Source organism: Mytilus californianus, unplaced genomic scaffold (assembly GCF_021869535.1).
Source record: "Mytilus californianus isolate M0D057914Y unplaced genomic scaffold, xbMytCali1.0.p SCAF_9, whole genome shotgun sequence".
In the NCBI taxonomy this organism is placed as follows: Eukaryota; Metazoa; Mollusca; class Bivalvia; order Mytilida; family Mytilidae; genus Mytilus; species Mytilus californianus.
Window position 1 is genome coordinate 82,819,395 of NW_026262745.1, and position 15,524 is coordinate 82,834,918.

The window sequence follows — 15,524 nt, forward strand, 5'->3', positions numbered from 1 at the left end:
TAGCAGGGTTCTTCTGACCTTGACAACATTTTTATGGTTCATTGGTCAATGTATATTTTGCAATTAAGTCTGTTTCTCTGATACTATAAGCAAGAGGATAACATTATTGGGTGTACGATATGATTGTAAGGTGTATATGTCTGTCTTGCAGGGTTTATCTGACCTTGACCTCATTTACATTAATCATTGATAATATTAAGTGTGATACTTGTAGTAAAACCTTTATATTACACACTTTCGACATAAATTCAATCATGATAAGAAAAGCAGGCCAGACATTTCAGCGTGTGCACTCTTGTGTAATTATTTATTTTGCAGTTCTACTTAGATTATGTATAATACTCATATTAGATTGATCCAGATCATATTTGTAAGAGCATAGAAAATAATGTGTATATTGATCATCTGAATAAAAGCATGCATTATTTGTGGCTAGGTTCATGTTGCTCAAGTTTAAGTTAATAAGTTATGTTTTGTTATCTTGTTTTTTTGTTGTTTTTTTTTCTGGTCACAGTGTTGTCAGTTCTTCTGATCACAGTATTTTCAGTTCTTCTAGTCACAGTGTTGTCAGTTCGTCTGGTCACATTGTTGTCAGTTTTTCTTCCTCTTATGATTTTGATAGCCCCTTTGTCTCTTTCTAATTTTTACAGTCATTGATTGAGCTTTGAAAATTTGATGCAAATTGTACTCATACAGACTTTTATTTTTATTTTTGGGGAGGGAGGTTGAGTTTTTTTTTATATAAATATTTTGGATATGTCTATATATTTAGATCTGAATTTTTACATTTTAATGATGTTTAAATTTCCACATGTTTTCTTATTGTACCATGCTTTTCACTATGAATTAAACATCTAATTGATAAGATTTTATTTCAATGTTTAAAAATGTTTTCATTTCCATTTTGTCTTAAAGGATACCAGGAGTTATCTTTCCTTTATCTTTTTCATCTTTTAGTGTAGCAATTTAGAGACTTTTCTCAAACTTTTGTAGATACTTTTTCTAATTATTTAGCAATTTTGACATTATTCTTGTACAGAGTTTACCTTTATCTCCAGATTCCTTGAACCATACTCAGAATTTTTACATTATGACTTTCTTTGATTTTATAATTTATCATAAAACATTTCCCTAATTGTGCAATAAGTCAGTAATATTCAGTGAATACCATTACACATAGGGGAGACAATTCACATTTTATGAAAAGAGAGAATAAGTTCTAAATAGAGGTAATCATGATAATAATGGTTTACTTTAATTTTTTTTATTCAGTTTAGTTAGGTTCTCAAAATTTTGTATGGTATGCTAAAGAAAAACAGGTGGTAGGCCAATTTTGCCTGAATTTATTTCACACAAGTGCCATTTTCTAAAAGTCTTTCAATCTTCACTGAAATTCACAGTTTCACAGATTTTTGTTTGTGTCTTACAAAATTTTGGTGTAATTTGGAACATTTGACCCAATTATAAATTGTAAAACTGCATTTTTTTTTAGATTATGAATATCTATCCAAAAAATAAATACAAACAGTTTTAACTAGCCAAAATGACTTAAGAAGTAAGCATATACCGTTATATTGTTTTTTCAGATATAATGTAATTTTTTATGGTTTATGATTGCTTTTGGAATAATTTTTGGAAAACTTGTAAATTTTGCAATAAATTTGTCACTTTTATGATGAGTAACATTTTGATTTAATGGATATATATATATATAAAATTGGTGAAAAATATACAGATGTTACTAGAAGTTGCTACAATTAAAACAAAGGGCTGACATGTACAAAATTTTTATTAAGGCTACCCCATGTGGTATGATTGCCAATGAGACAACTCTCCACCAGAGACTAAATGACGTAGAAGTTAACAACTATATACACCCACAATATGCCCTTCAACAATGAGTAAAACCCATACCGCATAGTAAGCTATAAATGGCCCTGAAATGACAAATGTAAAAATATTCAAAGAAGAAACGTAACAGACTGATTAATGTACAAAAATAAAGGCAACAGTAGTATACCGCTGTTCAAAATAATAAAAAAAAAAAAAAACAAATATGATAAACAGCATCAAACGACCACCCATGTTAGTATTAAGATGATTTAAATTTTTAGTATGGTTATGGTTATATAATGGGGTATTGCAATTTGAATATTATTGCTTTTGATTGTCTACCACAAATACAGCAAATAATAGACACTTATGTCTATTTGTAATCAGTATATGTAACATGCCCTTTATGGGCTGATAATTGGTTTAATAAAGTATTCATATTCATATTTGTATTCTTAGACACTGTCATTAGAATACAATATATATATAGATTAACCCCTAATAAAGTGCATTTTCATTATTACTTCTCTTTAGTTCTTAATGTTCTTTTTTATTACTGAAATATAGTTATTGTATTATACAATTAAAATATTATCATGTATATTTTCATTAAAGAATTATCTACATTGGAAGTGATGGAAGGTAAGACATAGGTATTACTTCAAAGTTGGAAACACCTCATAGATAATTGCAATAATATGTCTTTCTTTTGCATTACTTCACCCGTATATTGTTTTAGATGTGTTGTTTTTGAAGTAGACAAGGATGTAATGTTGTTAGTCCTTATCTAATTTTAAACTCATTTCATGTTTATCTGCCTTCTAAGGGTTTTTAATTAGGTCTTTTTGTCCCTCGCTTAATGCGTTGCAGTGGACATAGAAATACCGTGCGTCCGTCCATCTGTGTGTCTGTTGGTCCGGTCTTGTTAGCGCTCTCAGGTGTACAGTTCTTGCCAGATTTTTATGAAACTTATATCATAGGTTTATATCACCAATGTATTGGAAGAGTTCGAAAATCAGTGCGAATCAATTATTTTGAAAAGAGTTATGCCCCTTAGAAACATTAATTATATGGAAAATTGCATCGTTAGCACTCTCATGTTTACAATTCTTGCCCGAATTTTATGAAATCTATATTATAGGTTTATATATATCATCAATGTTTTTGATGAGCTCGAAAATCAGTGCCGATCAATTATTTTTAAAAGAATTATGTCCCTTGGAAATATTGATTATATGGAAAATTGCATTGTTAGCACTCATGTGTACAATTCTTGCCAGAATTTTATGAAAGTTTTATCATAGGTTTATATCAGCAGTGTCTTTGACACTTTAAAAAATAAGTGCTGATCAAATATTTTTAACGAGTTATGCCCCTTGGAAAAATTAATTATAATGGAAAAATGGAAATCACATTGCATTTGCTCTGAAGCATTCATTTCTCTAAGATATTTATAAATTGTTTTAAAGAACAAAAAAAAAGTACTTTTTTTAGTTATTGTCCTTGGATAGATAAAATATGTGCAACATGGGGGACATTGGAACTCTGTTCTTTCTTTTATTTAACTTAGGAATCTTATATTTAATGTTGAAATCAGGCTTCATGCATACTCCAAGTATCCTCATCATGAAAGTTTTTTGCTATGACATTATAAATATGCATTGAAAAGACAAACCTATCAACAAAAAAACAAATATAACAGACACCTTTCAACCACAACCAGTTTAACATGTTTGAAAGTGTTCAACCCTTCCCTAACCTGAGGCAATGGTGTTACAGTACAGCATAAGAACAAACTGTAAAAATCAGCTGAAAACAGATTAGATCATCAGATCCGCATGAAGCACAAAAAACAACTAATATAAAGACAGAAAGTACGGATTCTAAGAGTAATCTATACAGAAAGCTAATTTTATACCAAAAACAACTAATAAATAAATCATACTACAGATTTAGTATGAAGACGGCATAAACAGTCTAAGAAAAGCACAAATGCCAACAATAACAACTTGTTAGCTTTAAATTTGTTTTATGAATTTATTTTCAATCGTTCATTATCAATTCTTTGTCTGTTGAAACCTTTCAGATTTCTTTTTTGTTTTGAAAGGGAAGTAACTCCTTACTAACCCCATATTTTTTAGGACACCCTATATCAAATATATGTAGTCACCACGTGTAGTCCTTTAACCAATCATATCCCCAGAAATCTGTAGGAGGTAAGATAAAAGTACATCAACTGGATGTAGGATCGTAGGTTTTGATAATGAAAAGCAATATATGTTTAGTTATGTTTTAATTTATCAAAAACAAGATCAATGTTAGTACCAATAAAAACCATATTCAAAGATTTAATTTCTGTGCTAAGTTTATTCAAAGGATCAATCAGTTTGCAGGGATTGTATTTACATTCACCTTCTTTATAAACAACATGATCATACAAATTAAGATGTGATGTCCCATTTTTTATAGAGTTCTACAGGTACAGTCAGACTTCAAAACCAAATCTTTCTAACTATGAAAGAATTTAGAAAAAGATTTAAGCAATTTGTGGTAAAGAAATTCCAGGCTAAATACTTTACCAGTTAAACATAGATTAGTAAGGAATATATATCAATGTTACAACTGAAAAAAAAAACCTCATAATACTGATTTCTGTGCACACATCACATGTTTCTAGATTAACCTTCATTAGTTACATTCAAGACAAAAAGAAATACATTCCCTCAACCTAATTTATCAGGTGGATGTCTTGGGATTAGTTATGTGGTCATATAAGTTTATATGACAGACCAGCACCATTGTATGACAGACCAACACTATTGGTATATAGATTTGTTGTTTTGTATGACAGACTAACACTATTGGTTTATATGGATTTGTTGTTTTGTATGACATACCAACACTATTGGTATATAGATTTGTTGTTTTGTATGACAGACCAACACTATTGGAATATATGGATTTGTTGTTTTGTATAACAGACCAACACTATTGGTATATTGATTTGTTTTGTATGACAGACCAACACCATTACTATATGAATGTGTTGTTTTGTATGACAGACCAACACCGTTGCTATATGGATTTGTTGTTTTGTATGACAGACTAACACCATTGATATATATAGATTTGATGTCTTGTATGACAGACCAACACTATTGGTATATATGGATTTGTTGTTTTGTATGACAGAGCCAACACTATTGGTATATAGATTTGTTGTTTTGTATGACAGACCAGCACCATTGAAATATGGATTTGTTGTTTTGTATGACAGATTAGCACCATTGGTATATATGTATCTGTTGTTTTGTATGACAGACCAACACTATTGGAATATATTGATCTGTTGTTTTGTATGACAGACCAACACTATTGGAATATATAGATTTGTTTTTGTGTATGACAGACCAACACTATTGGTATTTTGATTTGTTTTGTATGACAGACCAACACCATTGCTATATGGATTTGTTATTTTGTATGACAGGCCAACACTATTGGTATATGGATTTGTTGTTTTGTATGACAGATCAACACTATTGGTATATTGATTTGTTGTTTTAAATGACAGACCAACACCATTGCTATATGGATTTGTTGTTTTGTATGACAGGCCAACACTAGATTAACCTTCATTAGTTACGTTCAAGACAAAAAAAATACATTCCTCAACCTAATTTATCAGATGGATGTCTTGGGATTAGTTATGTGGTCATATAAGTTTGTATGACAGACCAGCACCATTGTATGACAGACCAACACTATTGGTATATAGATTTATTGTTTTGTATGACAGACTAACACTATTGGTATATATGAATTTGTTGTTTTGTATGACAGACCAACACTATTGGTATATAGATTTGTTGTTTTGTATGACATACCAACACCATTGCTATATGGATTTGTTGTTTTGTATGACAGACCAACACCATTTATATATGGATTTGATGTTTTGTATGACAGACCAATACTATTGGTATATATGGATTTGTTGTTTTGTATGGCAGAGCCAACACTACTGGTATATGGATTTGTTGTCTTGTATGACAGACCAACACTACTGGTATTTTGATTTGTTGTTTTGTATGACAAACCAACACTATTGGTATATGGATTTGTTGTTTTGTATGACAGATTTACACTATTGGTATATATGTATCTGTTGTTTTGTATGACAGACCAACACTATTGGTATATATGGATCTGTTGGTTTGTATGACAGACCAACACTATTGGAATATATGGATTTGTTGTTTTGTATGACAGACCAACACTATTTGTATTTTGATTTGTTTGTATGACAGACCAACACCATTGCTATATGGATTTGTTATTTTGTATGACAGACCAACACTATTGATATATGGATTTGTTGTTTTGTATGACAGACCACACTATTGATATATTGATTTGTTGTTTTGTATGACAGACCAACACCTTGATATATGGATTTGTTGTTTTGTATGACAGGCCAACACTATTGTTAAATAGATTTGTTGTTTTGTATGACAGATTAACACTATTGGTATATGGATTTGTTGTTTTGTATGACAGACCAGCACCATTGAAATATGGATATTTTGTTTTTTATGACAGATTAACACTATTGGTATATATGGATCTGTTGTTTTGTATGACAGACCAACACTTTTGGAATATATGGATTTGTTGTCTTGTATGACAGACCAACACTATTGGTATTTTGATTTGTTGTTTTGTATGACAAACCAACACTATTGGTATATGGATTTGTTGTTTTGTATGACAGATTTACACTATTGGTATATATGTATCTGTTGTTTTGTATGACAGACCAACACTATTGGTATATATGGATCTGTTGGTTTGTATGACAGACCAACACAATTGGAATATATGGATTTGTTGTTTTGTATGACAGACCAACACTATTTGTATTTTGATTTGTTTGTATGACAGACCAACACCATTGCTATATGGATTTGTTATTTTGTATGACAGACCAACACTATTGATATATGGATTTGTTGTTTTGTATGACAGACCACACTATTGATATATTGATTTGTTGTTTTGTATGACAGACCAACACCTTGATATATGGATTTGTTGTTTTGTATGACAGGCCAACACTATTGTTAAATAGATTTGTTGTTTTGTATGACAGATTAACACTATTGGTATATGGATTTGTTGTTTTGTATGACAGACCAACACTATTGATATATATGGATTTGTTGTTTTGTTTGACAGACCAACACTATTGATATATATGGATTTGTTGTTTTGTATGACAGACCAACACCATTGCTATATGGATTTGTTGTTTTGCATGACAGACCAACACTATATGTATATATGGATTTGTTGTTTTATATGACAGATCAACACACACTATTGATATATATGGATTTGTTGTTTTGTATAACAGACCAACACTATTTGTATATGGATTTGTTGTTTTGTATAACAGACCAACACTTTTTTATATATGGATTTGTTGTTTTGTATGACAGACCAACACTATTGGTATATGGATTCGTTGTTTTGTATGACAGACCAACAGTATTGGTATATATGGATTTGTTGTTTTGTATGACAGACCAACACCATTGATATATATATGGATTTGTTGTTTTGTATGACAGACCAACAGTATTGGTATATGGATTCGTTGTTTTGTATGACAGACCAGCACTATTAGTATATATGGATTTGTTGTTTTGTATGTTTGTATGACAGACCAACACTATTGGCATATTGATTTGTTGTATGAAATATCATTGCAAGGGAATTTTGTCACAATCAATTTGGTTTTGTCAAGATTTTTGTATACTTTTATCATAAATTAGTCGTGTTACTTTACGCTTTTAAAAATTTCTATTTAATTGTTTAAATGGGATCAATTAAAGGTAATGTAAACAATGGAATTGTACGTAACAGTTCATATGCGACATTAAATTTGCGCCAATTTTTACAAAATCCAGTCTTTTATTTGCGCCACAAGGTTATATTTCATTTGCGCCAAAAAATAAAAACTACATTTGCGCCATTTTACAGGTAACATATACCGGAAATTTTAAACATTCAATGCGATATCGTGAATCATAACTCAGAATCGGAGTTCGAAAAGCTTCTGGTGGCATTACTAAAAGACCATGAAAGGTTATTCGCACAGGACGACTTCAAGGTAAATTATCTTTGCGTTGACAAAATACGATACAATATTGCTTATACAATATGCAAGTAAAAATTTATTTTGCGCAACTTACCACTTAATTTTTGTTTGATTTGGAATTAATATATCATGTTGTGTAAGGTTCATATGATATTTTTGAAAATTTTATCGTACAAGAACTAGAAAATGGCTTTTTGTTTTAATTATCACAAAAATTTGGAATGTTTATTCTTGACCTTTGACCTTGATTTAGCAGAAAATGCACCGTGCGATTTTTCTACGAACGGGCAAAACAGAAGTACAGATCATAAGCTTTCGAATGATATATAATACAGCCGTGTGTTAGGTGGGTGCATTAAAGTCCGTATCTAAGATGCTTTTTGAAAAATGTCACTCGCCTAAATGGTCACAATAAATAAAATTATTGTTTTCACTGTGAATAAAAATTGTGACTCCCGAGTATGATATGAGGTTAGCATTGTCTTGGGATGTCGTTGTCTTGTAGTTGCATAGTATTCATACTCCCGAGTATGATATGAGGTTAGCATTGTCTTGGAATGTCGTTGTCTTGTAGTTGCATAGTATTCATACTCCCGAGTATGATATGAGGTTAGCATTGTCTTGGGATATCGTTGTCTTGTAGTTGCATAGTATTCATAAGAATAATGATCGAAGTGGGATATACAATTTATGTTATTGCTAAAAATAAAATTCCGATATCTAGCAAAATTGCAGTTCTCAGTCATCTTAAGACATTTATGTCTTTCAAGTGAAATAAGCTAAGCTAAATTGTTGTTAAGACCTAACAGTGAACAAATAATGTGGTATTTAATAAAGATTGAAGGACTTTTGAAAAATGCCCCTGGTGCGAAATGAATTAAAGGAAAATTGATCATACCCCCTTTTTAATTGTTGTTGAAGAGAAGTGATAAAAAAACTGTTCTGAACGAAACAAATAAAAAAGATAATTAAATAAAAAATCTAATGTACAAATCTTATTGATATATATGATGATTTGGAACTTTTTTAAGTTAAGATTTCGAAATAGTTTGACATTTTACATTTATCACTCCATGCATAAATCTTTCCATTTCATTTAGATCTCTTTAGAATCTCTTATGGTGGAATTGTCTGTACTAATTGTGTAACCAAGAGCCCTTTTTGTCTCTCCTGTATTAGCTTAAACAATAATACAGTTTTGAGCTATCTTTAGCATTTACATCATGTTTGGTAACATTTTCAGAAGTACGCCCTAATGTTGTTACAACTGCAAAGCTCACATATGAATCAGCGACTCTAATCACAAAAACTCTTACGATAAAAATTGATCGTTAGTTATACTGAAATGTGTATAATTTACGAGTAATTTTACTCTCAAGATTTTTTGTGAAAAGAGCCGCTGTCACACAGCGAATTTAAGTTTCGTAGACTTTTGGAAAACGACCATGTTGTGAAATAAATTCAAAGGGAATTCCCCGTACCTAAATTGGTAAGTTTTGCAATGGTGTATTAAACAAGTGTGTTATATTGCTGTACCATTTGCTTTGTGTGTGCTAGTACAGTGTTGTTAGTCATTTTTTTAGGTCATAAATGACTACCAGAAGAATATTTGGTCGAATCTAATACATATAGATATTAAGATGTATAATTTATGATGAGAATATTTATTGGTTTACATTCTATATACATAGTTTTATAAGTCAAAAACATGGAAAACCACAGTTTTCCAGTAGGAAATATTTGAGTACTGTATTTTGGATATTGTCATCTTAAATGAACTGAGTTATCTTTCTTTGTACTGTTTCTTGTATTTTTATACTAAGGTCATTATAATAAAAAAATACTAGGCAATAAACGTATCTATTGACCCGACGTGTTTATTTTATTATACCACCAACAACAACTTGGTTACATATAAATATTTTCAAAAGTATACCTATCACTGTTAAGCCTAGTTCATGTTTTTATGTGTTACGGCCAGACATCACCTTTAAATTTTAGCCAACAAATTAAAAGACACAAATCAATATTAAATTTTAAAGATTTATTATACAACTTTACAAGAAATATTACACAAATAGAAATGTCAACTTAAATGTTAAAATATATGTTCGATTCTTTGTCTTTTCTATATCCGGAATTCTTCTCTTAACTGTAACGGAATATGTCCAAAAAGTTATGTATGATGTAGTTAACGTAAATAAAAGTGTCAATCTAACAACTCCCGAGAACTTCTGAAAATACAAGTATATTAATGTCTGATCTAAAAGTCTAACTTTGGTGTCTGTATATATAGTTGTCACGGAAACTTCCAGAACACTGTAGAAATCGCAGAAATCGCAGTGATTAAACTCGAATTTTTGTCCATTCTTGAATAATCGCAATAATAAATGCACGCAATAATTTCTGAATTTACAGTACACTGAGCAAAATTTAGACTGTTCTTATTTGTTTACTACATGTATTTCTTAGTGATAAAGGGAATCAGGTGTTTGGCAGTCAACACTAAACTTTTGCACTGACAGCAGCAGTTGTGTCCAGGACACTTGGTTCTACTGAACCCTTTACAATCTGTTTATAATTTGTACTAAATTTTGTTTTTGTTTTTGACTTTTTTTCAGATATTACCGTTTTATCCATGTAATGTCAATGCAAATTTTGCCCGCTATCCCTTAATTTTCTTTTCATAGTTTGATTACAAATAGTTTAAAAAGCCATTTTTGAAAGTCCTTGTTATTTTTTCATAGCTTTTTTCAGAGAAAAAAGGAGCCAATGTTAAATGTAGGAAAAAACTGGAGAGAATCATTCATCCAATTTTTTAATTGATTAGTATCTCAAAAAAAAGGGACAGATATTTTGAAACAGAGAAGCGAACATCTTTAATTCTGGTGTACACAGCCTATACTATAGTATCTGTCCATACCTATTCTCAGTAGTACCCCTATACACAGTCTATATAGGGTATATGTCCATACCTACCCTCAGTAGTACCCTATACACAGTCTATATAGGGTATATGTCCATACCTACCCTCAGTAGTACCCCTATACACAGTCTATATAGGGTATCTGTCCATACCTACCCTCAGTAGTACCCCTATACACAGTCTATATAGGGTATATGTCCATACCTACCCTCAGTAGTACCCCTATACACAGTCTATATAGGGTATATGTCCATACCTACCCTCAGTAGTACCCCTATACACAGTCTATATAGGGTATATGTCCATACCTACCCTCAGTAGTACCCCTATACACAGTCTATATAGGGTATCTGTCCATACCTACCCTCAGTAGTACCCCTATACACAGTCTATATAGGGTATCTGTCCATACCTACCCTCAGTAGTACCCCTATACACAGTCTATATAGGGTATCTGTCCATACCTACCCTCAGTGGTTTTAACATACAATATAGTGATCATGTACACAGTCTGTATATAGTGTCTGTCCATACCTGCCCTCAATGGTTGACAGGGCTTACAATGCTGCGATCCCTTACAGAGTCTAAATAAACTATTTATAAAAAGCTGTCGTAGTTACTGTGCACCTCCGATTAACTGACACACCAATAATTTCTTTATATAGTATAAAGATCGACCAGCGTATCTAGTGCATTTACCTCAAGGTCGTTCCTAGTGTTATGCTATTAAATTGTATATAGTGTAATGCTATACATGTTCCTAGTGTAATGGTATAAGAATCTACCAACCGTGATGCACAAAAGTTCATCAGAAGAAAACATGTTCGCTAAACCGTCGAAATTTGAATTTAAAGAAAGAAAAAAATGTCATGTTCAATTTTTATCACACATTCAAGTGAATTTTCAGTTTCAACCAAATGCGGACGGAATATAAGACACCTGTTAATTTTCTGCACTGAAGGCCGAGGTTGAAGGACATAGCTTTTACATTTTCTGAGATCAATGTTAAAGTAGGGCTAGTATTCGCGCTCAATCTAAAATTTCTGTGTAGTGTTTTGTGGACTGACTCTGTTTTTCTGTTTTTCTTTTTTTGTCGTCATTGTTCTTTTGGCAGTGGAGTTGTTTGTCTCTCTGTGACATTCAAAATGTTCCACTACAGCAGTGTTACCCCCTTGGTATGTTCTGTTTTTTTCTCTCATAAAACTATATAAAATTTGCCAATCAGTTGAATTTTCAATTGCATTTATGTACCTAAACTCGGCTTTGTGTTGATAAAAACAAAAACAAAAAACATGACAATGTCTTTCTAGATAAACTCATCCATTCAAATTCTTTGACAGGAGCGATATTCTGATTTTGCCGCTCATATACGGAAGCGGCCAAATCAGAACATTGCTCCGGACACAGAATCGAGAAAAAAGCGACTGACAGAAATATATTAAGGGGACATTTCTGGTTGGATTTTGATCATCTTAGCAGAATTGTGTATTTGTTTATTTGGTGATATTTTATTTTTGTTGTAAAACTTTTCTTTTTCCGTTGATATAAACACACACAAGTTTTAGTTTGCGTCTTCACCGGCGTGTGTGAAACGGTAAGGGGTGACCATTTGATTAAGGGGCGGGGGGGGGGGGGGAACATTTATTTCCACTTTTACTGCATGCATTTTGTGTTGCAGAATATTCATTTTCAAACAACGAGAAAAAACACATACCATATTGTCTACTATAAAAGGCTCCGACATGAAAAATTCGAAAATAATTCAATTGAGATCACTAACGGCCTAATTTATAACAAACAATTTACGAAAAACAAATATGTCAGATATGAACAAACGACAACCACTGAACTATATGCTCCGGATTTGGGACAGGCACATAAAGGTTCAATGACAATATTCCATTCAGAGTTTTGATAGGAGCAATTATGATCATTTCTTTAAAGTTTTGAACAAGAACGTGCATACTCTTGGAACCGCACGAAATTATTTTTCGGTTGTGTGCCCATTTTTCTTTCATGAAGTAGGGAGATAGCTTGCGTAACTAACGACCACAGGGGGTGTGTGTGTCCTCTTCCTATATGAAGGTATTCACGGAAGTCATAAATCTTCCATCTTCTGGTAAGATGTCTGCAAAAACTGTGCACTGATCTTTTTGTCTAATATTATGAATGATCCCATGAGGGATTCTGCTACAGGCGTGTAATTACGTTTACTTCGCTTTCAACACATAAAAATCATTCGCTCCTTCCTCCTCCTCAAATTGATCTACGTTTAATGATTTTTGATGACATGTAAATATGTTTGAGTCCATGCCTTAATAAATTGGAGATCTGAGATTTCAATGAAGTTACGCTTGTAAAGATTTTCATAAAGTTCTGTCAAATCATAGCTTCTTGTATTTAAAAGAAATTGAACTAATTGATAACTTTTGTCATAGAGGACAGTTTCTTCATTAAAATCTCCCAATACATTGTGAGAATTCCTTTCCCGGGTCACATATGGTTTTGTAAATGCTACGGACACATTTTCTATATGAAGGAAATATTGTGCCATATAGCTTCTCCATATATCGCTGACTCTTCCATTCACACTGTTAGGTAAACCGATATAAAGAAATGACGGAGATATCCATAACGTAGCTTGTGCATTAAATGGAGCATATTTGTTAGTTAACAAAATTCTACCGCTGTTCTTAGTAGAAAAATTGAATGAAACATTCCGAGTTAAACGATATATTGCATCAACATCGGGCTGATTATTGACAAGTGATTGTATAACTCCGACTTGAATAGTATTACTTCTATCCTCTGTGTAGCAATGTGTTGGATGCGTCTTTTCGTCTTTTATCGACTGAAGTGGGAAACCACGAGGCCATGTATCGTTTACCCCAAAGTATGGATATGGATTCATGAGGTTTGATTGCTTGTTTTGACATATTGTCAGTGTATCCCCTAAATTTTCAGTATCAACAATTCCAATATTATCGTCATCGAAATCCCAAATGAATTTTGCTTTGTGATGAATTGCATACATGTATCCTATATTTTTCCTAGCAAAATGTTTGAAAGGAATAACATCGGACAAGAGTGGATAAAGAATAGATTGCTCCAATATAGATAAATATTTCAGTCTTCGTCTTACTATTTCTGTCGGAAAATTCTTTAAATAGTCGTTTTTATTTGGAGTTTGAATATCTGCGACAACAATAAGACACCAGTCGCTGCAATTTGCAATATGCCGCACTGCTTTTGATGGTTCAAATGTTGTCCTCACCACTGCCCATTTGTTACAATTAACAAAGTTATCGTGTTTCGCAAGATAGGAATATTGCGATAAAGGATCTATCCGTGGTATATATCGCTCCTCTTCTTCTAAAAATACAGAACCAGTTACAGTAGACATAATTTTATTTCCTAGGAAGTCATTGTATTTTCGTAACCGAACCATTATGTTGTATGTAGATTTGTGAAAGATAAAATGGTTTCTACAAAAATTTGATTCATTATACTGTGCGTATGGGTAATTTTCGTTTGGTCTACATTGTATATCTCCTTGTAAATCAATATCAGAAGACCCAGTAATCCATTTTGCTAGTGACGTTACACCATTTAAGATTTTGTCTAACAACTCGCTATTTGTTGAGAATTTATCTTTTGTACAGTATATTCCGTTTGCTATTCTTGCAATGACATCACGTCCTAACACAACGAACAGTTCATTAATATCCTTATATATGTTTGTTTTGTTCAGCTTTTTATAATTGTAGCTGAAACATAAATTTGGAGACTTTAGATTGTCCAATCTGTAAAATATTTGGGGGACGCACATAAATGTTTCGTCATCTAGCTTTGCTCCTAAAAGAGCATTTGGATAATGCATTTGTATGTGTTTCATCCATATGTGCATCTTTTTGGCGACATTTATAGATCCACCTCGAGGAGTAACATTCAGACTGAGAATGTCTTTATAAATAATGTTTTCTTTAATTGTTCCTTTATCAAAGTTGTCTATTAGAAATTTATATGTTATTCTGAATGGTATGTGCTGTTGCATTTTCACCATGGCATCAATCCAAGTCTCTCGTTGTATTTGCCGAAATCGCTCCCTGCCATTTGCACTTAAAATGCCCAAAACAATATAAGGTTTTTCACCAGTTTCTGTATGAATAAACTTTGTGTCCACATATTCATGAAATGTATTTATTTTGTGAAATACGAAATATGTTACGACGAAAAAGAATCCAATAATTAAAATGTATCTGAATTTAATTTTAGACATGGCATATCCTTTCAAAACATGGACGAATATTATCTGTAAGAGAAAATCAAGTATTTAAAAAAGTATAATCACTAACAAATTGGACATTTGTTGTTCAGTGGTCAGTGTCGTTTGTAGGTGTGGTTAATATGTGTTTCTCGTTCCTCGGTTTTTATATAGATTAGACCTTGGTTTTTCCTGTTAGAATTGTTTTATAGTAGTCATTTTGGGCCCTTTATAGCTTGCTGTTCGGTGTGAGCCAAGGCTCCGTGTTGAAGGCCATACTTTGACCTATAATTGTTAACTTTTTATACATTGTGACTTGGATGGAGAGTTGTCTCATT

At 32.0% G+C, this 15,524-nt stretch overlaps 1 protein-coding gene and 1 long non-coding RNA gene across 2 annotated transcripts in view; one reads left to right on the forward strand and one right to left on the reverse strand.

Moving 5' to 3' along the window:
* Positions 1-15,524, forward strand: part of LOC127716481 (pleiotropic regulator 1-like) — a 474,697-nt gene that overhangs the window by 140,942 nt on the left and 318,231 nt on the right. The window lies entirely within an intron of this gene.
* LOC127716532 (uncharacterized) lies at positions 10,026-12,330 on the reverse strand. Its single transcript, XR_007988983.1, has 2 exons — positions 11,231-12,330; positions 10,026-11,074 (listed from the first exon to the last, which is right to left on the reverse strand). It is a non-coding gene; the product is annotated as an uncharacterized LOC127716532 (long non-coding RNA).